The sequence below is a fragment of the Anabrus simplex genome, chromosome 3, assembly GCF_040414725.1.
Source record: "Anabrus simplex isolate iqAnaSimp1 chromosome 3, ASM4041472v1, whole genome shotgun sequence".
In the NCBI taxonomy this organism is placed as follows: domain Eukaryota; kingdom Metazoa; phylum Arthropoda; class Insecta; order Orthoptera; family Tettigoniidae; genus Anabrus; species Anabrus simplex.
In genome coordinates, this window is record NC_090267.1 from 469,182,625 (window position 1) to 469,208,709 (window position 26,085).

The following is a 26,085-nucleotide window of genomic DNA, read 5'->3' on the forward strand; positions in this document are numbered from 1 at the left end:
TTGGCCGGTGATAGGCGATTGTTAGCGTATTCAAACTTCATCTCAAATAATGTTCTCTGTAATTCTCAGTAAATCATATTAACAGGACCCGATTATAATGAGTGAAAAACTGATGAATATAAATTCACAATAGCTGCAGAAATAGCTTGATGTTTGGACAAGCAACGCTGTGATCGATATAATATTATGCAAGTTAGTACCTATGCAAGTTCATGTATGTAAATTGACCGAGAGTTTCATAAGTTATAACATTCAATCCCCCCATAAGTACTATGGAGACAATTAGATTAGGTTAGATATCGTCGTTATTGGAGGCGAAGTTAGGGCTCTGTGCCCTTTCTTACACTTAACCACCGAAATAAAATTCAACAATACAGCAAGTAGCAAGTATTGTTCGATAATTGTAACCTGTTACTATACAAGATAATTGAAACTCAGGTCTTTCATCTAGCCTATTATAGTTAAGATCTCCCTGGGAAAGGCGATGATGAAAAGATGGTGATGATACTTGCTACCAGTACAGCTTTTGGTCGTTTGTCGTGTCAGAAAACAACTTTGTTCTTCGTCTTCAGATGAAAATCTGGCCTGTTCACGAGCAAGAGTTCTCTAATAATGAGGTTTTGAATTTTAGAATGCTTTACCGTTGATCTACAGTAAGCAGTACTCACCTTCGTCACGAGATTTCTCACTATGTGCTAGCCTTCCGAGCTCCAGTTAAGATGTTCCTTTCCATCGTATGTGCATGCGAAGTAAACAGCAAAGTTATCAACAAATCAAGGGCGAATGCGGTCGAAGAAATAAGAAACACAAATGAAATGAAATGATAACATAAAATGAAGTACAATAATAGACTAACAGGATAGAAGAATAGAATACAGCTGAAAATGGAAAGAAAAATGATTGGCAGAACAATAATGATGCCTTGCTCTTTACTTCGCATGCACATACGACAGAAGAAATTGGAGTCGGCGATTGCAGAGTAGGATTAGGCCTACAAATTGCCACGGTGGGTCCGTGGTCCGACAGCTCTGCATTCCGTCCGACCAACCGAGCAGAGGAGGGGTGAAGCCTTGGTATTCGTGAGACGTAGCAGGGCTGGTCCCCACAGTCGCGTCGGCTGACCTGAGAATAGTTTGCCGTGCTTTTCCATTCTCCTACATTAAGGTGAATGCCGAGTCACTTCCTAGTACAGATCACGGCCGCCAGCTTCCTCACCTTCTCACAGCATCTGCTTCATCGTATCAAATCTCCCCGGCCAGAGAGACGGCGTTACCCTCTAAGTGGCCCGTCGACTCCTTCGGGGATGGAATGAATACTTTCATAGTAGTAGTCATCTTAACTGGAGCTCGGAAGGCAAGCGCATAGTGAGCCATCTGGTGACGAACAACAGTACAACTTTCTGTAGACCACGGCCCACTTGATGCGTCACTCAAGCTAGCTCAGCGCAGCGAGGGATCCAGTCGGCCGTGTAAAGCATTCTTAAATTCAAACCTTAATTATTGGAGAAGTCTTGCTTGTAAACAGACGAGATTTTCTTCTGAAGACACGGGGCAAAGTTCTCTGCTAAACGTAAAGAATTTCACCTTTGTTTCTGACACGGCCAAAGCCCAAAATCTTATTATCTTGTCTAAATTACGGACCGTATCAGTCTTAATAATACAACAACTGATAATACATTTTACTTCATATTTTGACGTAATTGGTTTCATTCCGCGTTCAATAGAGTACTGAATAATGACAATGTATCATACTGTAATTATACTTTCCGCATTGTGTTTATCAGAAACCATCTCGGACTGGTTGAACGTCACTTCATAGTACCGGTAATGTAAACACGGATAGTCAGAAAGATTATGAATCAGCGATCACCAAGCTTAGCCTTGTTGAATTGTTTCTGCATCTGATTGCAGCACCAAGCTTGTCTACGCCAGAAGTGGCGTCTCTGTACTTCCAAATCAAGTAAACTGCCACGATCACTATTCTACACATCTGAAGATGTCCTAATGCTGCCGAAACATGTCCTGAAATTTTAATAAGACGCTTTTACAACTTTGAATTGTAAATCAATTTATAGGTATTGGCTAGGTGGAACCAATATACTAGGTTTTTTAAAATTTGTATAACATAATTGTCAATACGGATCCAAAATAACATTTATTCCTCCTTCTTCTTCTTCTTCTTCTTAATCTATTTACCCTCCAGGGTCGGTTTTTCCCACGGTATCCCCTGCCTGTCGTAAGAGGCGACTAAAAGGGGCCTCAAGGGCTCTGAACTTTGGAGCGTGGGTTGGCGTCCACGGTGTCCTTAGCTGAGTCCTGGCATTGCTTCCACTTACTTGTGCCATGCTCCTCACTTTCTATCCTATCCGACGTGTCTTGGTCAACTCTTCTTCTTTTCCGACCCCGACGCTATTAGGTTTGCGAGAGCTAGGGAGTCTTTCATTTTCACGCCCTTCGTAGCACTTGTCTTCCTTTGGACGATATCTTCATATTTTGAAGTGTCGGATCCCTTCAATTTTTTCCCTCTGATTAGTGTTATATAGGGGATGCTTGCCCAGTTGTACTTCCTCTTAAAACAATAATCACCACCACCACCACTCTCCCTCGGACTCAGAGAGGGATCCCACCTCTACCCCCTCAACGGCAGTGCCCTAGAGCGTGATACTTTTGCCCTGGGAATACAACTGGGATGGAAGACCAGTACCTGGCCAAGATGGCCTCACCTGCTATGCTGTGCAAGGGCCTTGTGGGGGGATAGGACGATTGGAAGGGATAGTCAAGGAAGTGGGAAGGAAGCGGCTGTATCCTGAAGTTAGGTACCATCCCGTTCGTTAAAATAAATAAATAAATAAATAAATAAATAAATAAATAAATAAATAAATAAATAAATAAATAAATAAATAAATAAATAATGTTGGTCAGCAAGGTAGGATAGGAGAGATGGTGCAAATATTGTAATCACCAGGTTGCGTGCCAAAAGCCAGAATTCAATTCCAAACTTCTCGGCAGTGTTCATTTGAAGTGAGGGCATATGACGCTATCGTCCGTCGGATGGTGACGTTAAGCTCGAGCTGACCTCTTGGTGTTATTCGATAGGAGCAGGCTAGGTGCTCATACCGGGTTTCATATTATCTCTACCTTATTAATGAACATCATCATCCCATATCCACAAGTGCAGGTTGTCCATTGGTGTCAAATAGAAAGACATGGAACAGGCCAGCCGAACATGTTTTCAAACACACCCGTCACTAAAAGCTGTACGATAAAAAAATAAATGATGCAACATTAGACTTTTGGGATTGGGCTTTATTTTAATTAGGCGCTGCCTGGATGATGTGGTAACGGCGCGCTCGTTTCACCCGGAAGGACGTGGGTTCGATTTCTCGTCAAAAATTCGAAAATCTGAGCTCGAAAGCTGCAGTCGCTTAAGTGCAGCCAATATCCAGTATTCGGGAGATAGTAGGTTCGAACCCCACTATCAGCAGCCCTGAAGATGGTTTTCCGTGGTTTCCCATTTTCACACCAGGCGAATGCTGGGGCTGTACCTTACTTAAGGCCACGACCGCTTCCTTCCCACTCCTAGCCCTTTCCTGCCCCATCGTCGCCATAAGACCTATCTGTGTCGGTGCGACGTAAAGCAACTAGCGAAAAAAAAAATCGAAAACATCAATAAAAGGGTTTTCCTCTTCCCGAGGTGCTCATGGCCCTGAGGTTCACTCAGCCTACACCAACAATCAGTACCAGGTTAATTCCCGGGTACATAGCCGGTCTGGCGTTCAGCTAAGCACTCTACTCCACCAAGTGCCGAGTTTACGGATGGTGGAAGCGTTTACCTTGCAACACTACCAGGGCCTTCACTGCTAGTGTGAACATGACTTCTTGACATCACTATTCCACAAAATCTACAAAAATCCAACAGTTGTATTATACTTTTTAAAATAAGCTTCTTGTACTAAAAATGAACAAACATACGTGAGTCAGAATTACAGAACATTTGTATACAGCACTATGCAAAATACAATAACCTACACTGTTCTTCACTTCTATTCGATTTTAGCCACTAAGGACCACAGAGTAACAAATACGGTATCCTGGATCATCTTTTATCTCCCCTGGCTTTGATCTTCTGCCAATATAGCTTCATTCGTTGGCTTATCTGTTTCCTTCATTCTTCTGAATAAATCACTTTTGAAGATTTCTTTTCTCCCCCTCCTCGGAAGCCTCTGAAGTCTGAAACTAATTGTCGAAAGTGGTTCCTGTTTTGGATGTCTTTGTGACTAATGACCAATCTCTTCATATTCGCATGTATCTCCACAAACCACTTGGGAGCAATTTTTTCCTCCTCCGAAATGTGTAACGAGTTTTCGAGTCAGCCTTTCTTTATTCATGCGTAGAAGATGTCCGTAAAATTGTATTCGTATCTTCTTCATCGACTCTATAATTCCACCAGTCTCTTTGTATGACTCCTTTGGTTGCGTGCCAAAAGCCGGGATTCAGTTCCAAACCTCTCGGCAGTGTTCATTTGAAGCGAAGGCATATTACGCTATCTTCCGTCGGATGGTGACGTTAAGCTCGAGCGGACCTCTTGGTGTTATTCGATAGTAGCAGGCTATGTGCTCATACCGGGTTTCATAATATCCCTACCTTATTAATGATCATCATCATCCCACATCCCACATCTTCGTTGTCCACCAACATGTATGGGTCCCAGAATCTTCCTTAGGATCTTCCTTTCTTTCTCCTCCAGTTGCTTCAGCAATCCTCTGCTTGTTAAATCCAAGGCCTCAGCAGCGTACAGTCCTTATGGTTTCATCACGGTGTTATAGTGACTTAGTTTTGTTCTCAGACTTGATGATCCCTTGTTGTACACATCTTTCGTCAACTGGTACGCTAATTCCATCTTTATGATTCTTGTCTTGTAATTTACAGTTCCTGAATAGTAAATGCTTTAGACTAGCCTGGCTTTTAGAATCAATCCTTCAGTTATACACTGACTGACAGAGCAAATGCAATACCAAGGAGGAGTGGTTCGAAAAGGATGAAAGTTGGGGAAAAAACAGAGACGGCACGGAAGAATAATTGATGTTTCAAACCGATATGCAGGTTACACAATGCGCACGGCATCGACTCAGTAGGATGTAGGACCACCGCGAGCGGCGATGCACGCAGAAACACGTCGAGGTACAGAGTCAATAAGAGTGCGGATGGTGTCCTGAGGGATGGTTCTCCATTCTCTGTCAACCATTTGCCACAGTTGGTCGTCCGTACGAGGCTGGGGCAGAGTTTGCAAAAGGCGTCCAATGAGATCCCACACGTGTTCGATTGGTGAGAGATCCGGAGAGTACGCTGGCCACGGAAGCATCTGTACACCTCGTAGAGCCTGTTGGGAGATGCGAGCAGCGTGTGGGCGGGCATTATCCTGCTGAAACAGAGCATTGGGCAGCCCCTGAAGGTACGGGAGTGCCACCGGCCGCAGCACATGCTGCACGTAGCGGTGGGCATTTAACGTGCCTTGAATACGCCATTCCCTCATCGAAGTCGCTCTAGCCCGGCACCATGCCAGGCGTGCACGTCTATGCTGTGGAGTCAATGGTAGTCTTCTGAGCGGGCGCCGGGCGTGCAGGCCTCCTTCAACCAATCGACGGGAAATTGTTCTGGTCGATATTGGAACAGCCAGGGTGTCTTGCACATGCTGAAGAATGGCGGTTGACGTGGCGTGCGGGGCTGCCTCCGCTTGGCGGCGGATGCGCCGATCCTCGCGTGCTGACGTCACTCGGGCTGCGCCTGGACCCCTCGCACGTGCCACATGTCCCTGCGCCAACCATCTTCGCCACAGGCGCTGCACCGTGGACACATCCCTATGGGTATCGGCTGCGATTTGACGAAGCGACCAACCTGCCCTTCTCAGCCCGATCACCATACCCCTCGTAAAGTCGTCTGTCTGCTGGAAATGCCTCCGTTGACGGCGGCCTGGCATTCTTAGCTATACACGTGTCCTGTGGCACACGACAACACGTTCTACAATGACTGTCAGCTGAGAAATCACGGTACGAAGTGGGCCATTCACCAACGCCGTGTCCCATTTATCGTTCGCTACGTGCACAGCACAGCGGCGCATTTCACATCTTGAGCACACCTCAGTGACGTCAGTTTACCCTGCAATTGGCATAAAGTTCTGACCACTCCTTCTTGGTGTTGCATTTGCTCTGTCAGTCAGTGTATTACGACCATATTCGCACAACCATACTTTAAACTTGTCACTACTCTAAGGCTCCGTAGTGCTAAGCTCTGTATGTATAATATAGTCCTCAGTTAACATAAAGAATACGTTTCAATAATTTGCTTTACGTCGCTCAGACACGGACGGGTCTCGCGGTGACGATGGGATAGGAAAGGGCTAGGAATAGGAAGGAAGTGATCGTGACCTTAACTAAGGCACGGACTCAGCATTTGCCTGGGGTGAAAATGGGAAACCATGGAGCATCATCTTCAGTGCAGCTGACAGTACGGTTGGAAATCCCTTTAGGCCTAAACCGAATACAAGTTGACAGCAACGTGACCAGACCGTAGAGCCACAAGCTCGGTAACAAAGAGATGCGACTGTAGTAGATGAATAACACAAAATGAGGTACCCAAATAAAATGTAATTTTATGTTGATAAATTTTAACTATGCGAAAAATAAACTGCAATCACTAAATACACGTCGTGGACAGGGAACTTTTAATGAAATTAATGAAACTCAAGTGTCAATCATTGTGAGTGAGTAATGCACTAAGCGTTCAAGGAAGGGGTTAATGTGAAATAAATGAAAACATGTACAGTAATTAAAATGAGATAAAGTATCAATTGTTATATATATCACTCTCCTTTATGGTAATCATTGTAATTAAACTGTAAACAAACTGAACATGCACGTGATATTATAACTAATAACGTTTTCATATTCGGACTTAATGTTAATAATTGTTCATTTCACTCAGCGCGCAGAGATGTTTGACATTACATTCTAAATATGAACTCTAGATATTACCGCCGTATTACCACAACTATCGTTGTTGTAGTTAGTGTTGTTGGGTAGTTAGGTTTTTAACTTTACTTCTTTATCACCAGTAGTTTTTTTTTCTAGGGGCTTTACGTCGCACCGACACAGATAGGTCTTATGGCGACGACCGGTCGTGGCCTTAATTAAGGTACAGCCCCAGCATTTGCCTAGTATGAAATTGGGAAACCACGGAAAACCATTTTCAGGGCTGCCGATAGTGGGATTCGAACCTACTATCGCCCGGATGCAAGCACACAGCCGCGCGCCTCTACGCGCACGGCCAACTCGCCCGGTTATCACCAGTAAAAAGCTCAACCTATAGTATTGTAAGCCATTGTGTTAAGCACAGGAAATACTTAAGTTCTGTGAATTTGTATATGATAGTGGATATAGAATGTTTTGTAATATTTCTTGTAATATTTTCTTTCATGGATTTGCTTGTTGTACTCTTGTTGTTGTAGTAGTTGGGTAATTTTCTTTTTACATTACTACATTATCACATTACTGTAAGTGACTATTACGACCGGGATATTTCCCAATTGCGATGTATCTATAATCTCTATATGAACTGAATTATATAGTTTTCAGAATTTAAAAAAGGAATGGTATTTCTGTATCGGTCGTGTTCACAGTGACAAGGAAATGTACTTTTTAATTATTCGTCATTTCTGTCTGTCTATCTGTCTGTCTGTATGTACGGGCACCACGAGGAAATGACTGAAGACTTTTTTTGCTAGTTGCTTTACGTCGCACCGACACAGATAGGTCTTATGGCGACGATTGGACAGGGAGGGACTAGGAGTGGGAAGGAAGCGACCGTGGCCTTAATTAAGGTACAGCCCCAGCATTTGCCTGGTGTGAAAATGGGAAACCACGGAAAACCATTTTCAGGGCTGCCGACAGTGGGGTTCGAACCTACTATCTCCCGAATACTGGATACTGGCCGCACTTAAGCGACTGCAGCTATCGAGCTCGGTAATGACTGAAGAGAACTGAACGAAAATCGGTATGTAACGTCGGGGAATGATTCACTGTTACGAGGGTAATCCCAAAAATTAGGTCCTCTATATTTTTGTAAGTACAGAACTCTGTTCGTGTGGCTGTTGGTCACAATATTGTGAAGAGTGTTTCCCGCGCTCGCATCTCAACATGCGCACGCCGCGTCTTGGCTTGGCAGCCGTTGAGAATGGAGCTCCAGTTGAATGTTACCGACAAGTTCATGGATGTCAAAAATGTTCGCAAGTGGTGTAGAGAGTTTGTAGCCGGTCAGACTGATATTCACGACGAAGAAAGGAGCGGGAGACCGTCAATTTACGTCGATACAGTCGTGAAGATTGAGCAAATCATGCGTGAAAATCGGTGGATCACACTGGATTATCTCTGCACTTTGGTTCCTGAGGTTTCCCGAAGTGCCGCTCACAACTTCCTGAACAGCATGGCGGCGAGCTGGTATGACATGGGCATACAAAAACTGTCACAGGGTCTACTGGAATGTATCGACCGAAATGGTGATTATGTAGAAAAATAGCTAAACATTCAAGCTGTAAAATGATGTAAACAGGTAGAAATGTATTTATAAAAAAATTGGAGACCTTATATTTGGGCTTATCTAGATTCTAAACATGAAATGGTAGTCTAGGGCAGAGCCTCTCAAACGCCCAAAATCTCACGCGTGCAGAGCGAGGCGCAAGAGCTCCGTGCACTGTGCATCGGTGTTGCTCGGCATGACTCGGATCAACGCTTCGTCTCTGGGCTACTCGGCTAAGCTCGGCTCTACTCGGCTCTACTCGGCTAAACTCAGCCCGGATTTGGAGCGCTACGGCGCAAGTGGGGCAGAGGAAGACAGGCGGAGCGAGCGAGACAGGCGTGAGGAAAGAGAGAGTAAGCGCTATTGCTCCAAATCGAGGAGTGTGGGGTCTGCACTCTGGTCAACCAAGCGAAGTCGTCTTTTGCACCGTGCACAGTGCATGCACCACGCGCATGCACCCTGAGAGGCCCTGGTCTAGGGGAAGGGCTAAAATGTAATTCTCAAATATTTATGTTATTAATGGCCTTGTCGATAAATACTACATCATTTATGTCTTATACATTTTTATCGTAGGGGCTGCCTGGCCGAGGCGGTAAAGGCATGCTCGGTTTGCCCGGAAGGACGTGGGTTCGAATCCCCGTCAGGAAGTCGTAAACTTTAAGAAACGAGATTTCCACTTCCGGAGGTGCATACGGCCCTGAGGTTCACTCAGCATACACCAAAAATTAGTACCAGGTTAATTCCTGGGGGCAAAGGCGGCCGGGCGTAGAGCTAACCGCTGTACCCATAACGTGCCGAGGTTAAAAATGGTGGAAGACTTTACCTTTCACTCCTCCAAGGGCCTTCATGGCTTGTACGGAGGTGACTTTGCTTTGCTTTACATTTTATCGTACCTGCTATGATAATAGAATGAATTCAGACTTTTGTTGCTTAGCTCATATCAACGCCAAGCATTGTTAACGAAGAAATATTGTTTAATTGTGTTAACTGGCGATGGTTTTTTGTCATGATTACCATAAGTTTTAAACCGTGTGCTCGTCGGTCCGTTTCGACAAGAAAAAATTGTGATGTTTATAAAATAAATGGGAAAAAGTCGTAAACGAACGATTGCTTGAAGAATAAGATAAGAGAGGGCCATGAAAGAAGGACGTACTTACGCCTTTTGATTAGATGTTCTAATATCCCGGAGTCGGAAGGGAAGTATATATGAAGGCCTACAATATCTATAGCTTATAAAACTCGGATTTGCCTCTTCAGTTGCCACTCATCTCCGATACTGCTGCGTCCCGAGTAAAACAGCCTGCCTGAATATTGAAATGGCGTATGGCTTTTAGTGCCGGGAGTGTCCGAGGACATGTTCGGCTCGCCAGGTGCAGGTCTTTCGATTTGACACCCGTAGGTGACCTGCGCGTCGTGATGATGAAATGATGATGAAGACGACACATACATCCAGCACCAGTGCCAGTGAAATTAACCAATTATGGTTAAAATTCCCGACCCTGCCGGGAATCGAACCCAGGACCCCTGTGACCAAAGGCCAGCACGCCAACCATTTAGCCATGGAGCCGGACGCCTGAATATTGACGCAAAGTAGCTGGGATGTTGGACAACTTTGCACAAGCTATATGATTGTCTCGTCAACGACGGGAACTGCAACCAGTTTGTTAATAATAATAATAATAATAATAATAATAATAATAATAATAATAATAATAATAATAATAATAATAATAATAATAATTGCTGAATTATTGTCAGTGAATGATGGCAGTTCTAAGAAAGATAACTACTGGTCCTTGCGCTCATTTTGAGTAAAGCTGAAGAACTGTGCCTTCAAACGGGGTGAGCTTGCTGAGTGGTATGGGAGTGTAGCGGTTACTTTGCACTCAAGTGGGTTCGAACCTCCCCCCCCCCCCATCGGCAGCCCTGAATAATTTTGGCGTGCTTTCCTATTCCCACACAAGGCTATACCTGAATTAAAGACATGGTCGCCTTCTCCCCATTCCTAGGTCTGAGTTATGGCGTCTGGTACAGGTTACGATGGAAAATTTTTTAACAACAAACAATTTTCCCCCCTTCAAAAACACAACAGTTACAGCAATGAAATTTTGTGCACCTAGCATTATTTTATACGAAAAACAGCACTATGTTAAAAAATTTCCGTAATTTTTCAAAATTCAAAATTTTGTTTGTTCATCATACAAGGTTGCAGTGTTTTAGTGATAACTCCTGTAATATTCTAAATTTTTAGCTTCTGTTAATTTTATTTTATTGCAAACAATCCCTGTAGATATGAAAGTACTTTCAGCAACATGCCTTATCAAATAATATTTTAACATTTGTATTGAAAAGAAAATGTCAAAATTTTACTATATTTTGCATTCATGTTATTTTTTAAAAGAAACCATCTTAGAGAGTGTCATGAATTTACATAATTCTGTAGATGTAGTAAGGAGAAATGCACAAACAAAATTTCACTAATATATGTCAATTAGTTTTAGAGTTATCATTAAAACTGTTATCTAAAACACCGCTCTGAGAAAATGAGCGATGCATATTTGATCATAAATCTTAGATACCATCAACCTTGCTAGTGAAGTTAAAATTCCCCTACAGCATAAGTTGTGCCGTTTTGCATTCTACTTCTGATTTCTGTGTAGTTTTTCCCAACCTGAGACCCTTTTTTGTTTTTTTTTCTCTTTTGTCGCTTGACGTTTCCTTTTCTCTGCCGTCGCTACTCTTGTTTCAACTTCATCACGTAGAACAAGTTCACAAAATGTTCCGGGTTCTACTTCTAACGCTTTCATAACAAGCAGCTTACTCTTCATGCCATTATTGAATGTGAGAGTTGCATCATTTGTAGCAATTTTCACTATTTTCTTCCCACAATGGCCAGTTTTAAGGCATGTTTTCCATATTTTTGAGTTGAAAGACTCATTTTCATTCTGAGTGTTTGATCCCACATATCTTGACAGAAGTTCACTAACCTTTAAATACAGGCTTGATTGCCTCCATTACTTCAAGTGGTAAGGCATTCTTATGTGTATTAAATGAAATGAAATTGAAGAGCGGGGGGGGGGGGGGGAGGAACGTGGCAGTGTGGCAGTCTACACTGTCAAGGTGAACATTGGGTGCAGGGCTATGCGTTTTAAAATAATCATAACTCAAAAACTATGGCGCATAATGACATATTTTTTCTTCCACCAAAATATTCCTAAGGTTAGGAACATAAAATAAAAAATATTTCGAAAAATTGATTTTTTGAAGGTCATAAGCTGTACCAGACCCCTTAATGTAGCATTAAATCCACAGAAAATAAATTCGTACTGGGCTCTTTCGAGGGTCAGGTGGTGGTGGTGGTGGTGGTGGTGATTATTATTTAAGGAGCAAATACAACTGTGCAACCATCGTCTATGAACACTAATCAGAGAGGAAAATTGAAGGGGGATCCGAGACTTCGAAAAATGAAGGCATCGGCCAAAGGAAGACAAGAGCCTTGAAGGGCGTGAAAATGAAAGACTCCCTAGACCTCGAAAACATAATACCGTCGGCGTCGGAAAAGAACAAGAGTAGACCAAGGCAGGTTATACAGGATATATTAAATGAGGAGGCTAGTATAAGTAAGTGAAGAAAAGAAGCAAAGCTAGGACTCAGCTCAGGGCCACGTGGTCGTCAACCGTCGCTCCCAAGTCGAGTGCCCCTGGGGCTCCTTTTAGTCGCCTCTTACGACAGGCAGGGGTACCGTGGGTGCTATTCGAATGTCACGGGTGGACGTTTTGACAAATAATACCCACGGCGTGATGAATATTGTCAATATAAAACACTTAGTCAGTGTGGGTTCGACATTTTAAAACTTATATTAACGTGGGTAACTTTTCGGGGCTGGCGGGGTCTATCTGGAGTTAGCGCTATCACTTTCGCGACACCACTGTAACCATAGCAACCACTATTCACCATCTGTGTATACTAGCAGTAGTGTCATATCCATATTGGAATAAGAAAGCAAGCACTTAGTTCAATTCCAAACGAGGATGAATTTCTATACGAATTGCTTCTCGTTAAGCAATTACACTCTAATATGGACGCAGGAAAGACACAGGAAAGACCAGGCAAGACACAGAAAGTAATCTGTTTGTTCTACGACGAACACGCAGAAGAGGTTTCTACCTCGGTGAACCGCGAACAATTCTAGTTCTATAATTTAATATTCGCACATATTTGTCCTCTCCAGTTCAAATTTTCAGCAAACTGTGATATTTCCCACTCCTGAAAGCTCCGCTCAAATTTAATCGTCTCCAAATGTCATTCCAAGCTATCTCTCCACTGACAACTCGAAACATACCACTCAGTCGTGCATCTCGTCTCCTTACTCCCAAATCTTCTCAACTCAAAGTTTGCAAAATTTTTGTAACACTACTCCTTTGTCAGAATTCACCGAGAACAAATCGTGCTGCTTTCCTTTCGACATTTTCCAGTTCTTGTATGAAGTAGTCCTGTGAGGGTTCCATACACCGTAACCATACACCAATTGGGGCTTACGAGAGGCTTATACGCCCTGTCTTTTACATCCTTACTACAACCCCTAAAAGCTATAGGAGAAGATGAAGAAGAAGGTGTCAGCTGTCTGGTACGATGAGGCACCAGAGCTCGTGAATAGAAGATGTCAGCTGTCTGGTCCGATGAGGCACCAGAGCTCGTGCATAGAAGTTGTCAGCTGTCTGGTCCGATGAGGCACCAGAGCTCGTGAATAGAAGGTGTCGGCTGTCTGGTCCGATGAGGCACTAGAGCTCGTGAATAGAAGATGTCAGCTGTCTGGTCCGATGAGGCACTAGAGCTCGTGAATGGAAGGTGTCAGCTGTCTGGTCCGATGAGGCACCAGAGCTCGTGAATAGAAGATGCCAGCTGTCTGGTCCGATGAGGCACTAGAGCTCGTGAATGGAAGTTGTCAGCTGTCTGGTCCGATGAGGCACCAGAGCTCGTGCATAGAAGTTGTCAGCTGTCTGGTCCGATGAGGCACCAGAGCTCGTGAATAGAAGGTGTCGGCTGTCTGGTCCAAAAAGGCAACAGAGCTCGTGCATAGAAGGTGTCAGCTGTCTGGTCCGATGAGGCACCAGAGCTCGTGAATAGAAGATGTCAGCTGTCTGGTCTGATGAGGCACTAGAGCTCGTGAATGGAAGGTGTCAGCTTTCTGGTCCGATGAGGCACCAGAGCTCGTGAATAGAAGATGTCAGCTGTCTGGTCCGATGAGGCACCAGAGCTCGTGAATAGAAGATGTCAGCTGTCTGGTCCGATGAGGCACTAGAGCTCGTGAATGGAAGGTGTCAGCTGTCTGGTCCAATAAGGCACCAGAGCTCGTGCATAGAAGTTGTCAGCTGTCTGGTCCGATGAGGCACCAGAGCTCGTGAATGGAAGGTGTCAGCTGTCTGGTCCGATGAGGCACCAGAGCTCGTGAATGGAAGATGTCAGCTGTCTGGTCCGATGAGGCACTAGAGCTCGTGAATGGAAGGTGTCAGCTGTCTGGTCCGATGAGGCACCAGAGCTCGTGAATAGAAGATGTCAGCTGTCTGGTCCGATGAGGCACTAGAGCTCGTGAATGGAAGGTGTCAGCTGTCTGGTCCAATAAGGCACCAGAGCTCGTGCATAGAAGGTGTCAGCTGTCTGGTCCAATAAGGCAACAGAGCTCGTGCATAGAGGCACCAGAGGTCGTGAATAGAAGATGTCAGCTGTCTGGTCCAAAGAGGCACCAGAGCTCGTGCATAGAAGGTGTCAGCTGTCTGGTCCGATGAGGCACCAGAGCTCGTGCATAGAAGATGCCAGCTGTCTGGATCAATGAGGCATGGGAGTCCTCGCATAACAGGTGTCGAGAAGTGATTCAAACTCACTTGTCGCCGAAGTACTGAGCTTGCACCTGTAACTGGCCGGACCGCAACAAACTGAGCGGTAATAATGCGTTATGAATTATTATCATAACAAACAAGCCAAAGAAATCTCATGACGCTATAGCCCTGATCAGCCAAGTGACCAGTGCTCAGGCCGAAGGCCTGCAGATTACGAGGTGCCGCATGGTTGGTGTGTCGAATCTTCTCGACATTTATCCGTGGCTTTCAAGACTGGAGCCATATTCTTACCGTCAGATAGCTCCGCAGTTTTAATCATTTAGGCTGAGTTGACCTGGAACCAGCCGTAAAACTCCCTATCCTAACCGGGAAATCAAACCCGGAGCCTCCCTTGACGACGGGGCCAACAAAAAAAAAGAGAGATCACAAGCAAGACAGAAATCATGAATTAAATACACTGATAATGATGTATACATGCTTGATGAATTAGTGAAGTTACCTCTTCTCTGTGGAAGTTAATGTTGGTCCGCACGGTCCGATGATGTAGGGGCTGCAACGGCCGCGCATTGTTCCCGAGCGGTGCCTTAGGCGTGTCCGCCGAGCCCTGCATCAATTTCCGCAGCGCGTACAGCTGCAACACCAAAGTGAGAAATCAACATACTGCAGTAAATAATGCATACAGCAAAAATGTAATAATAGCACATGAGAATTCTAGCGCAGATAGGATCTATACTGATTGTTGAGTTTCCTTAGCATTTTTTCACGAAATTTTGTACTTATACTCAGCCCACGAAGTCTACAAACTGTCAGTGTAAGAACGTGTCATCCGCGTACACAAGGTGCCAGCTGTCTTGACCAATCAGGCAAGACAGGCCGCGCATATAACGTGGCCGCTGTCTGGTACAATAAGGCACAAGAGCCTGCGCATAGAAGGTGTCGTCTGCCTGGTCCAATGAGGCGGGAGAGCCTGCGCATAGAAGTTGTCGTCTGTCTGGTCCAATGAGGCGGGAGAGCCTGCGCATAGAAAGTGTCGGCTGTCTGGTGCAATGAGGCACAAGAGCCTGCGCATAGATGGTGTCGTCTGTCTGGTCCAATGAGGCGGGAGAGCCTGCACATAGAAGGTGTTGGCTGTCTGGTCCAATGAGGCACGAGAGCCTGCATATAGAAGGTGTCGGCTGTCTTGACCAATCAGGCACGAGAGGCCGCGCATAGAAGGTGTCGGCTGTCTGGTAAAATGAGGCACAAGAGCCTGCGCATAGAAAGTGTTGTCTGTCTCGTCCAATGAGGCACGAGAGCCTGAGCATCAGAGGCGGCTTTTCAGGTGAAGTAGGAAAAGTGCCACTTCACCACTTATTTTTACCATAATGAATTACTTAAATTTATTTTTCTTATGACATTTGTTGGTTTTACGGAAAGAAAATGTTTATTGTACGGCGTTTGGAGCACCTCATCACCTGATGAAAACCAGGGGAACTCACGAAAGCGCCGGCTGTCGGCCACAGTACCGCGCGTGAGACTGAGTGAAGACGAGAGATTCCGCAGCTGTCTCTACCTCCCAAGTGCTCCCTCCTAGCGCTTGGCCTTGGTGGTTACCATGACAACCGTGACGTCACCCGCGTACTTTCCACATAGCGGAATGTGCTAGTGAAGTTGTCGGAAGAGCGGAATGTTTCGTCTTCACTGCGTCATCCTGTGTGAAGTACGAGTACTTACGTATCGTGGTTCATTCGTAGTATTGTGCTGTTTTATTTAAATATGTATCCTATTTATGGCATGGTGTGCATTTTATTATAAACACCATTTTCACGTTGGAGAAACGAAGATCAGAATGAAGTTCTATGTTTTGATCGCCCTACTGAATCACTGCAAATTTGTGCTACAAAAGAAGTTAAACATTCCGGTAAATCTTACAATGTTAGTTTCAAACGATCGTGGTTTAAGGAATTTCCATGGTTGTGCTCCTCTCCAGCTCTACAGAAGTTGTTTTGTTGGGCCTGCTTGCCTTTTATCAATAAAAATAACCTTTGGAATAAAGAAGGATTTTCACCCCTTTTGAACATAACACGTTCTTTACATAAGCACTCAGACTCTGCAGAACATGAAATACGGCAGCTAGATTTCAAGACATTGGAAGCAAACCAAAATACGATCTCTGATGTCCTGAAGGAAAATGCCAGACTGTATATTGTAATTGTACAGTTCAGTGAAAACGTACATTTAAATAGGATTTTCCTTCAGTTGGTAATTGATGCAGTGCTCTATTTAAGTAAGCAAGAACTAGCTTTTCGTGGTCATGACGAAACATTAAATTCAATAAATCGTGGTCAGGTGCTGGACCCTCCGCCAGTCACAGGTACGAGGCACGAGTACAAAACAACCAAAAACAAAACGTAGTTCCTAAATCTTGTCCTCCCCTGTGGTGTAGTGGTTAGTGTGATTAGCTGCCACCCCGGAGGCCCGGGTTCGATTCCCGGCTCTGCCACGAAATTTGAAAAGTGGTACGAGGGCTGGAACGGGGTCCACTCAGCCTCGGGAGATCAACTGAGTAGAGGTGGGCTAGATTCCCTGGAAGTGGTTTTCCGTGCTTTCCCACTTCTCCTCCAGGCAAATGCCGGGATGGTACCTAACTTAAGGCCACGGTAGCTTCCTTCCCTCTTCCTTGTCTATCCCTTCCAATCTTCCCATCCCCCACTAAGGCCCCTGTTCAGCATAGCAGGTGAGGCCTCCTGGGAGAGGTACTGGTCATCCTCTCCAGTTGTATCCCCCGACCCAGAGTCTGAAACTCCAGGACACTGTCATTGAGGCGGTAGAGGTGGAATCCCTCGCAGAGTCTGAGGGAAAAACCAACCCTGGAGGGTAAGCGGATTAAGAAAGGAAGAAAGAAAGAAAGAAAGAAAGAAAGAAAGAAAGAAAGAAATCTGTCGCTCGAAACCGAACGGGTAATAGCTCTTCACCATACTTTACAGCCACGAGCCGCCACTGCTGAGCATAGAAAGTGTCGGCACCAAGCTCGATAGCTGCAGTCGCTTGAGTGCGGCCATTATCCAGTAATCGGGAGATAGTAGGTTCGAACCCCACTTTTGACAGCCCTGAAGATGGTTTTCTGTGGTTTCCCATTTCCACACAATGCAAATGCTGGGGATGTACCTTAATTAAGGCCACGGCCGCTTCCTTCCCACTCCTAGCCCTTTCCTGTCCCATCGTCGTCATAAGACCTATCTGTGTCAGTGCGACGTAAAGCAACTAGCAAGAAAAAGTGTCGGCTGTCTGGTCCAATGAGGCACGAGAGTCCGTTCATAGAATTTGTCAGCTGTCTGGTCCAATGGGGCACGAGAATCCGTTCATAGAATTTGTCAGCTGTCTGGACCAATAGGCACGAGAGTCCACGCATAGAAGATGTCAGCTGTCTGGACCAATAGGCACGAGAGTCAATGCATAGCAGGTGTCAGCTATCTGGTCCAATGAGACACGTGTTTCGCGCATAGAAGGTGTCAGCTGTCTGGTCTAACGAGGCACGAGATTCCGCGCATAGAATTGCCAGCTGTCTAGTCTAATGAGGTGCGAGAGTCCGCACATAGAAGGTGTCGTCTATCTGGTTCAATGAGGCACGAGATTCTGCGCATAGAAAGTGTCAGCTGTCTGGGCCAATTGTCCAATGAGGCATGAGAGTGCGCGCATAGAAGACGTCAGTTCTGTGCCCCAGTAAGGCACACAAGTGCGCGCATAGGAAATGTCAGCTCTCTGGTCCAATGATGCACGAGGCTTTGGAAGGAGTAGCGTGAGACCTTGACTTGGCTTAGCTTCCCTCATTTGGTGAGTACAGTAGTTGTTCAGCTGCATGCGTTCATTCTCTCACTTCCCCCGTGCCATGAATGGACCTCCTTCGCAGACTACGTACTATATACTAAAATAACAATATTATCAAAACCAAATATAGGTTTATGGACCTGAAATGATTTATTTTCAAATATAAGAATTCAAAATTATACTGAATTATTTATAACTTGGGATCAAGACATCATGATTAAAAGTTCCACTGAACTTGACATGTTTAAAACATTGTTTACACACTGTGACACCTCACTATTTTTGTCAAGTACATCCACTAGTCTACAAGTCGGAGGAACAATGAATGCAACTGAATGGAAGTGAATGTAACTTTCGTGAGAAAACAACAACGAAGAAATATTTATGCAATGAATAATACATACTTGCCCAAAAAGTTAAAAACAAAACTGTCTTCAAGATGCAACTGGCCAACCACAGATCAAGGAAGATGTAAGAGCTGGCTCCTGTGTGGAAATGCAGGGACTAACGGAGTTCGAGAGCAGTTATATTTTCAAGACATTCGTCATAGAATTACGAGATATTTCATAATTCTTTATTGAGTCCGCCTCTGTGGTGTAGTGGTTAGTGTGATAGCTGCCAATCCCGGAGACCCTGGTTCAGTTCCCGGCTCTGCCACGAAATTTGAAAAGTGGTACGAGGACTGGAATGGGGTCCATTCAGCCTCTGGTGGTCAATTGAGTAGAGGCAGTTCCGATTCCCACCTCAGCCATCCTCGAAGTAGTATTCCCTGGTTTCCCCACTTCTCCTCGAGGCAAATATCTGGATGGTAGCTTAAGGCCACGGCCTCTTCCTTCCCTCTCTCTTGTGTATCCTTTCCAATCTTCCCATCTCCCACTAGGCCCCTGTTTAGCATAGCAGGTGAGGCCGTCTGGGCGAGGTACTGGTCCTCCTCACATTTTTATACCCAGACCAAAAGTCTCACGCTCCAGGACACTGACCTTGAGGCGGTAGAGGTGGGATCCCTCACTACGTCCGAGGGGAAACCAACCCTGGAGAGTAAATGCATTACGAAAGAAAAGAACTAAAGTCGTCTATAAGAAAATCTTAGAAGAGTTTTCTCCACTAACTAAGAAATACTGAGTAGAGGGGGTTCGATTCCCACCTCAGCCATCAGGGTGAGTCGCTAGTCAACTGTAGATAAATTAAGTGATATATAAGCAGGAATAACTCTTGGGATGTATTTCACCACACCGAACTTTCTCTCCTACGAAGGACGATGGCATGTTCTGCACTGTATCAGTTACGACAACTTATCTTACCGGTAAGGTTACTTCTAGTGTTGCACGGCCATTAAATATGTCAACGGTTGTGAAGTAAAGTATGATATACAGTATTTGCCACGTTCTCTTCCATGAAAACACAACATTTTAGACAAACTTGGTTCTAGATGGCAAATTTTGTCTTCTGACATGGCCTGCTATTTATAAGTATCAAGAAGTTGGTCTAAAGAGTGATCGCTAAGCCCGGAAGTTCAGGCATTTTATTTTTGCTAAACTAGGCAGGAAATACGCAGTAAATGCATGAAATAGGCATTTAAAATCGCGAAAATTGGCACTAAAATGATAAAAGTGGTTAAATGTAAGTTACTCAATATAGCCTACATCTGTAACACATTTCTTCCTTTATTAATCTGTTGACGCACCAGGGTTGGATTTTCCCTCGAACTCAGAGAGGAATCCCAACTCTATCGCCTCAAGTGCAATATCCTGGAGCGTGAGACTTTGGGTCGGGTTATACAACTGGAGAGGAGGACCAGTACCTCGCCCAGGCGACCTCACCTGCTGTGCTGAACAGGGGCTTGTGGTGGTGGTGGGGAATGGATGATCGGAAGCGATAGACAAGGCAGAGGGAAGGAAGCGGCCGTGGCCTTAAGTTAAGCACCATTCCGATACTTGCATGAAACATACAGAAAATGGAAGACCACGGAAAACCACTTCGAGGATGGCTGAGTTGGCAATCGAACATCTCCTCTATTCATTTGACCTCCCGAAACTGTGTGGACCTCGTTCCGACCCTCGTAACACTATTCAAATTTCGTGGCGAGCCGGGAATGGAACCCGGGCCTGCGGTGGTGGCAGTTAATCATACTGACCACTACACCACAGAGACGGACTCTGCATTACATTTTAGTACTTAATGTTACACAGCAGGGACGGGGTCCGGCAACACATGTGGAGTGACATTTTCAGTAGAGTTTTGTGTCACACGAAATTAACGAGTGAGGTGGCCGTGCGGTTAGGGTCGTGCAACTGTGAGCTTACATTCATGAGATAGTGGGTTCGAACCTCTCAGTCGGCAGCCCTGAAGATGGTTTCCCATGGTTTTCTATGTTTATACCAGGCAAATACTGGGGCTGTAACCTTAATTAAGGCTACAAGCGCTTCCTTCCCATTCCTAGGCCTTTCCTGTCCCATCGTCGCCATAAGACCTATCTGTGTCGGTGCGACGTAAAGCAAATAGCAAAAAAAGCAAAAGAGCATAATTTCTTGAATAATAATAATAATAATAATAATAATAATAATAATAATAATAATAATAATAATAATGACCGCCTATGTGGTGTATTTGTTAGTGTGTTTAGTTGCCACCACCGGAGGCTCGGGTTCGATTCCCGACTCCGCCACAAAATTTGAATGGTGGTACGAGGGCTGCAAAGGGGTTCACTCAGCCTCGGGAGGTCAACTGAGTAGAGGGGATTCGATTCCCACCTTAGCCATCCTCGAAGTGGTTTTCGGTGGTTTCGACTTCTCCTCCAGGCAAATGCCTGGATGGTACCTAACTCAAAGCCACGGCCGCATCCTTGTCTATCCATTCCGATCATCCCGATACCCTACAAGGCCCCTGTTCATCACAGCAGGTGAGTCCGCCTGGACAAGGTACTGGTCCTCCTCCCAGATGTATTCCCCGAACCAACGTCTCACGCTCCAGGACACTGCCCTTGAGGTGGAAGAGGTTGGATGCCTCGCTGACTCCGAGGAAAGAACCAACCCAGTAGGCCTACAGTAAACTGAATAATAAATAAATAAATAAATAAATAAATAAATAAATAAATAAATAAATAAATAAATAAATAAATAAATAAATAAATAAATAAATAAATAAATAAATAAATAAATAAATAAATAAGTAAATAAATAAATAAATAAATAAATAAATAAATAAATAAATAAATAAATAATGGGCTAATAATAGTAACAAGCAAATGTACCCGTGCATCGTTACGGTATTGTACATTGTATACGGATATCGAAGTAAATACTGTACGTGCAGTGAACAAGATTATTTTAAAATTGCATGTCTCGTCGCGTTATCCGAGAAATAGCATGAAGTGGTCCTCATACGTTGTTTCCAATGTAAAGTGTGGGTTGTGGTGTTGAGATAACGGCAGGATCACTTATCTACTGCCATTCACAATTGACTTCGGAAGTTTACATTATAATTTCAGGCCTCATAGCCTACTGCGTGGTCATAATCGAGTTGGGGAGTTTTCGTTAACATGGCAGGCCTCCTTTTCTACTTCCAGACAGATTAGCGTTGAGGAGCTTTTATTATAATGGCAGGAAACTTCCCTACTACTAGTCAAAATTGAGTTGTGCAGTTATCATTATAATGACAGGCCCTTTTTCCTTCTGCGGCCAACTTACTGCCAGTCACACAGAGTTGGTCAGTTTCCATTAAAATAACAGGCCACTATGAATAATGCTAGTTATATTTTATATAGGTATATTTGTTTATCATGGCAGTCGTCCTGGTCTACAGCCAAAAACAATCCGGTAGGGGAGTTTTGGTCAAAATTAGATACTCCCCTTCCTTCTGCAAGTCAAATCGAGAAGTGAATTATTCATAACATTGGTAGGCCTACCTCACTAATGCCAGTTACACAGGAGTTGGAGAAGGACCCCATTTTTTTTTGCTAGTTGTTTTACGTCGCACCGACACAGACATCCCTTCTCGCTCGCTACAGATATATATTCATTGATGTCGATATATATATATATATAAAGATCGATATACGAAAGTATATGCATGTTTACAATATTGCAGACCTTCATTTACAGATTAACTGCTGCTAAACGGTACGTCATATCGACAAAGGATTGTACTATAAGAAGCAGTATTTAGTGGCCTAAATGGCATCTCGAATCTCATCTATTCATGGGTCAGATCGAGTTAGAAACGTTGAATACGTTGAAATTTGTGTAAGATTATCTTACATTGCATTACTTTTCGGATAATTATGTGGCATAGCATTTCGCCAAAATAGTCAATGCACAGACTCACGGTCGTTACGATTTGATTTATATAGATCGATAAGGAATCTGCTCTACGTATAACACTGCACTTAGCCTGAGAAACTAACCTTTCATGATATCTCCCTTAGTAATTCTCCTGTTGAAAAAATGCACATGAGAAAAAAATTGGATTTGGATTTCCAACAAATTTGGTCGATTTTCAGTTGATTGGTCTTGTACTTTGTACAGTATATTGAGAGAGAGAGAGAGAGAGTAAAATCACCATTTAGGTTCCCTATAAAACCCCAGTCCGAGAATTTGAAGTGGTATTGACCTAAAAACCTACCCTTGGACAGGTGGATGCTAAGTATAAAGTTAGGTTCAAACATCACAAGTAGTTTTCAAGTCGTAAGAAATAAGCTTTACACTCACCCGCTCTTGCGTCAAGTCCGGTGGGACTTGTACCGAAAAACGGTCCGTAAATGATATTTCCCTTATTAACCCTGTTATCGAAATGATGCACATGAGGAAAGAGGTTTAGAAATTAATTTTCATTAAGGCAGGTAGATTTCCATTAAGTTTGGTTGTGTATATTTTGAGGGAGTGCAAAATCACGGTTTTGGTTTCGTATAAACCCCCAGAGAGTTCAGGGATTTAGAAAAATAATTTGCCCTAAAACCTACCGAAGGACAGGTGCATTCTAAACTTGAAGTTTGGTGGAAATGTATCCAGTTGTTTTCATGTTATAGAAGGACAGACAAACAGACAAACAAACAGACAGCAAAGCTCAAAATTATGCAGATGGACATTATTACACCTGAAACGGATAACTGTACAGAAATTTCGCCAAAATAGTCAATGTACAGACACACGGTCGTTACGATTTTATTTATATAGACTATCAATTGTACCCGTGCTTCGCTACGGTATTCTATATTTTATGCGGATATCGAAGTAAATACTGTGCGTGCAGTAAATAAGATTGTTTTAAAATTGCATGTCCCTTAGCGTTATCCGAGTAATAGCATGGGGAGGTCCCCATACATTGTTTCCAATGTAAAGTGTGGGTTGCGGAGTTGTGATGATAACGGCTGGTTCACTTGCCTACTGCCATTCACAATTGAGTTGGGAAGATTACGTTATAATTGCAGGCCCCATTGCCTACTGCGCGGTCACAATCGATTTGGGACCGAGCTCGTTAGCTGCAGTTGCTTAAGTGCGGCCAGTATCCAGTAATCGGGAGATAGTGGGTTCGAACCCACTGTCGGCAGCCCTGAAGGTGGTTTTCCGTGGTTTCCCATTTTCACACCAGGCAAATGCTGGGGCGGTACCTTAATTAAGGCCACGTCCGCTTCCTTCCCATTCCTAGGCCTTTTCTATCCCATTGTCGCCATAAGACATATCTGTGTCAGTGCGACGTGAAGCAAATAGCAAAAAAAAAAAAAATCGTTTTGGGGAGTTAAAACGGCAGGCCCACTTTCCTACTTCCGGACAGATTTCACTTCAGGAGGTTTCATTATAATAGCAGGGAACTTCCCTACTATCAGTCAAAATTGAGTTGTGCAGTTATAATTATAATGACAGTTCCTTTTCCTTCTGCCAGCCAGCTTACCGCCAGTCACACTGAGTTGGCGAGTTTCCATTAAAATAGCAGGCCACTATGACTAATGCTAGTCACATTTCAGATGGGTACATTTGTTTATAATGTCGTGTACTCTTAGCTACAGCCAAACACATTCGGGTAGGGGAGTTTTGAAGAAAATTGCACGCTCCCTTGCCTTCTGCAAGTCAAATCGATAAGTGAATTATTCATTACAATGGTAGGCCCTCCTTACTAATGCCAGTTACACAGCAGTTGGAGAAGGACCCCAAACCTACCGCCAGTCAAATTCTGTGTGGGCAGGACTGATTAAACCAGCAGACACACCCTTTCTCGATCGCTACAAATCGACATCAATGTATATATAGATCGACGTACGAAAGTATATGCATGTTTAAGTTATTGCAGACCTTCATTTACAGATTAACTGCTGCTAAACGGTACGTCATATCGACAAAGGATTGTACTATAAGACGCAGTATTTAGTGGCCTAAATGACATCTCGCATCTTCTATTCATGGGTCAGATCGAGTTAGAAACGTTGAATATGTTGGAATTTGTGTAAGATTATCTTACATTGCGTTACTTTTTGGATAATTATGTGACATAGCATTTGGCTCACATATGGGTATTGGGTGGACCAATATTCGTGCAGAGTTTGATGATTCTATCTTTCCTGTAAGTGATTGAAAGTATGAATTATGCATGTAAAAAGTCCAAATTTCCTTAAAATCGAGAAATATAGACGAATCTGACGTATAAGGGATACAGATAGGACGAAAGGTCATAAGACCAAGGTTGAAGATCACTATAAATTGAACGGAGATTGTGCTATCCGTTATGTGAAAGGACTTCCCGTTTATCCCACGAAATACCTCGAAACGAAGGTCTGTACCATCATTAAAATTGACTCAATATTTCGATATATTTTCGGGGATAAAAAGTGAACAATTTAACGATCTTGGAAGTTTTCTCCGTTACAGTCTAAAACGTATAATGTTGTCAAATTTAAATGTTCTTGCTCGTCTGGCAGATTATGCCGCAATCTGAATTTTTGGGTGAGGGGAGTAAACATTAGAACTTTCAGGGAAGTACACCAAAAATATGCAGATGGTCATTTATTACCCCTCAAACGTGTAGCTGTATGAAAACTTCACCAAAGTAGTAAAAGTACAGACACATACAGTCGTTACAATTTTATTTATATAGATAGATAAGGAATCTTCTCCACGTACAACACCTTTTGGGCTACGTCCGCTAGACTTAACCTGCAAAACCGACCGTTCATGATATCTCTCATGTAGAAAAATTCACATGAGAAAAAAATGTTTTAGAAATGGATTTCCAATTAGGGCTATAGATTCCCATTGATTTCGGATGAACATATTTTGGGGCAGTGCAAAATCACGGTTTCGGTTTCGGATAAACCCCCAGTAAATTTAGGTATTCAGAAATAATATTGGCCCTAAAACCTACTCAAGGACAGGTGGCTTCTAAATATCAATTTTGGTAGAAATATATTCAGTGGTTTTCAAGTTATAAGAACTCACATATAAGAACAAACAGATAAACGGACACCAAAACGAAGAAATATACAGATGGTCATTATTACACCTGAAACAGATAATTGTACGGAAATTCCGCCAAAATAGTCAATCTACAGGCAGATGGTCGTTACGATTATATTTAGATAGATGGCAGATAAGCATGGGCACGTTCGTAGCTGCAAACCTTCATTTCGAGATTTACTGCTCCTAAACAGTACATCATACCAACAAACGGTTCACACCCTCAGACGCCCCTTTCATCACTCTACATGTTTGGTCTTAAAAAGTTTTCTCGTATCTCCCATATTTATGTGTTAGATTGAGTTACGATACTTCAATGGGTTGCAATTCGGGTACGTTTTTAACATTTTACATTATTTTTCACATACTTCTGTGGAAGCTAGAATTATGAAATTTCGTTAGCACATAGAAATTGATTGTGTCAATGTG

General features: G+C 43.6%; 1 long non-coding RNA gene across 1 annotated transcript in view; it reads right to left on the bottom strand.

The window, feature by feature from the left end:
• The window catches only part of LOC136866535 (uncharacterized), a 68,387-nt gene extending 53,353 nt beyond the window's left edge, over positions 1-15,034 (bottom strand). Inside the window, exon 1 of the long non-coding RNA XR_010859558.2 lies at positions 14,907-15,034. This is a non-coding gene — a long non-coding RNA (uncharacterized lncRNA). The remainder of the gene's footprint in view (positions 1-14,906) is intronic.
• Between the last annotated feature and the right edge of the window lie 11,051 nt (positions 15,035-26,085).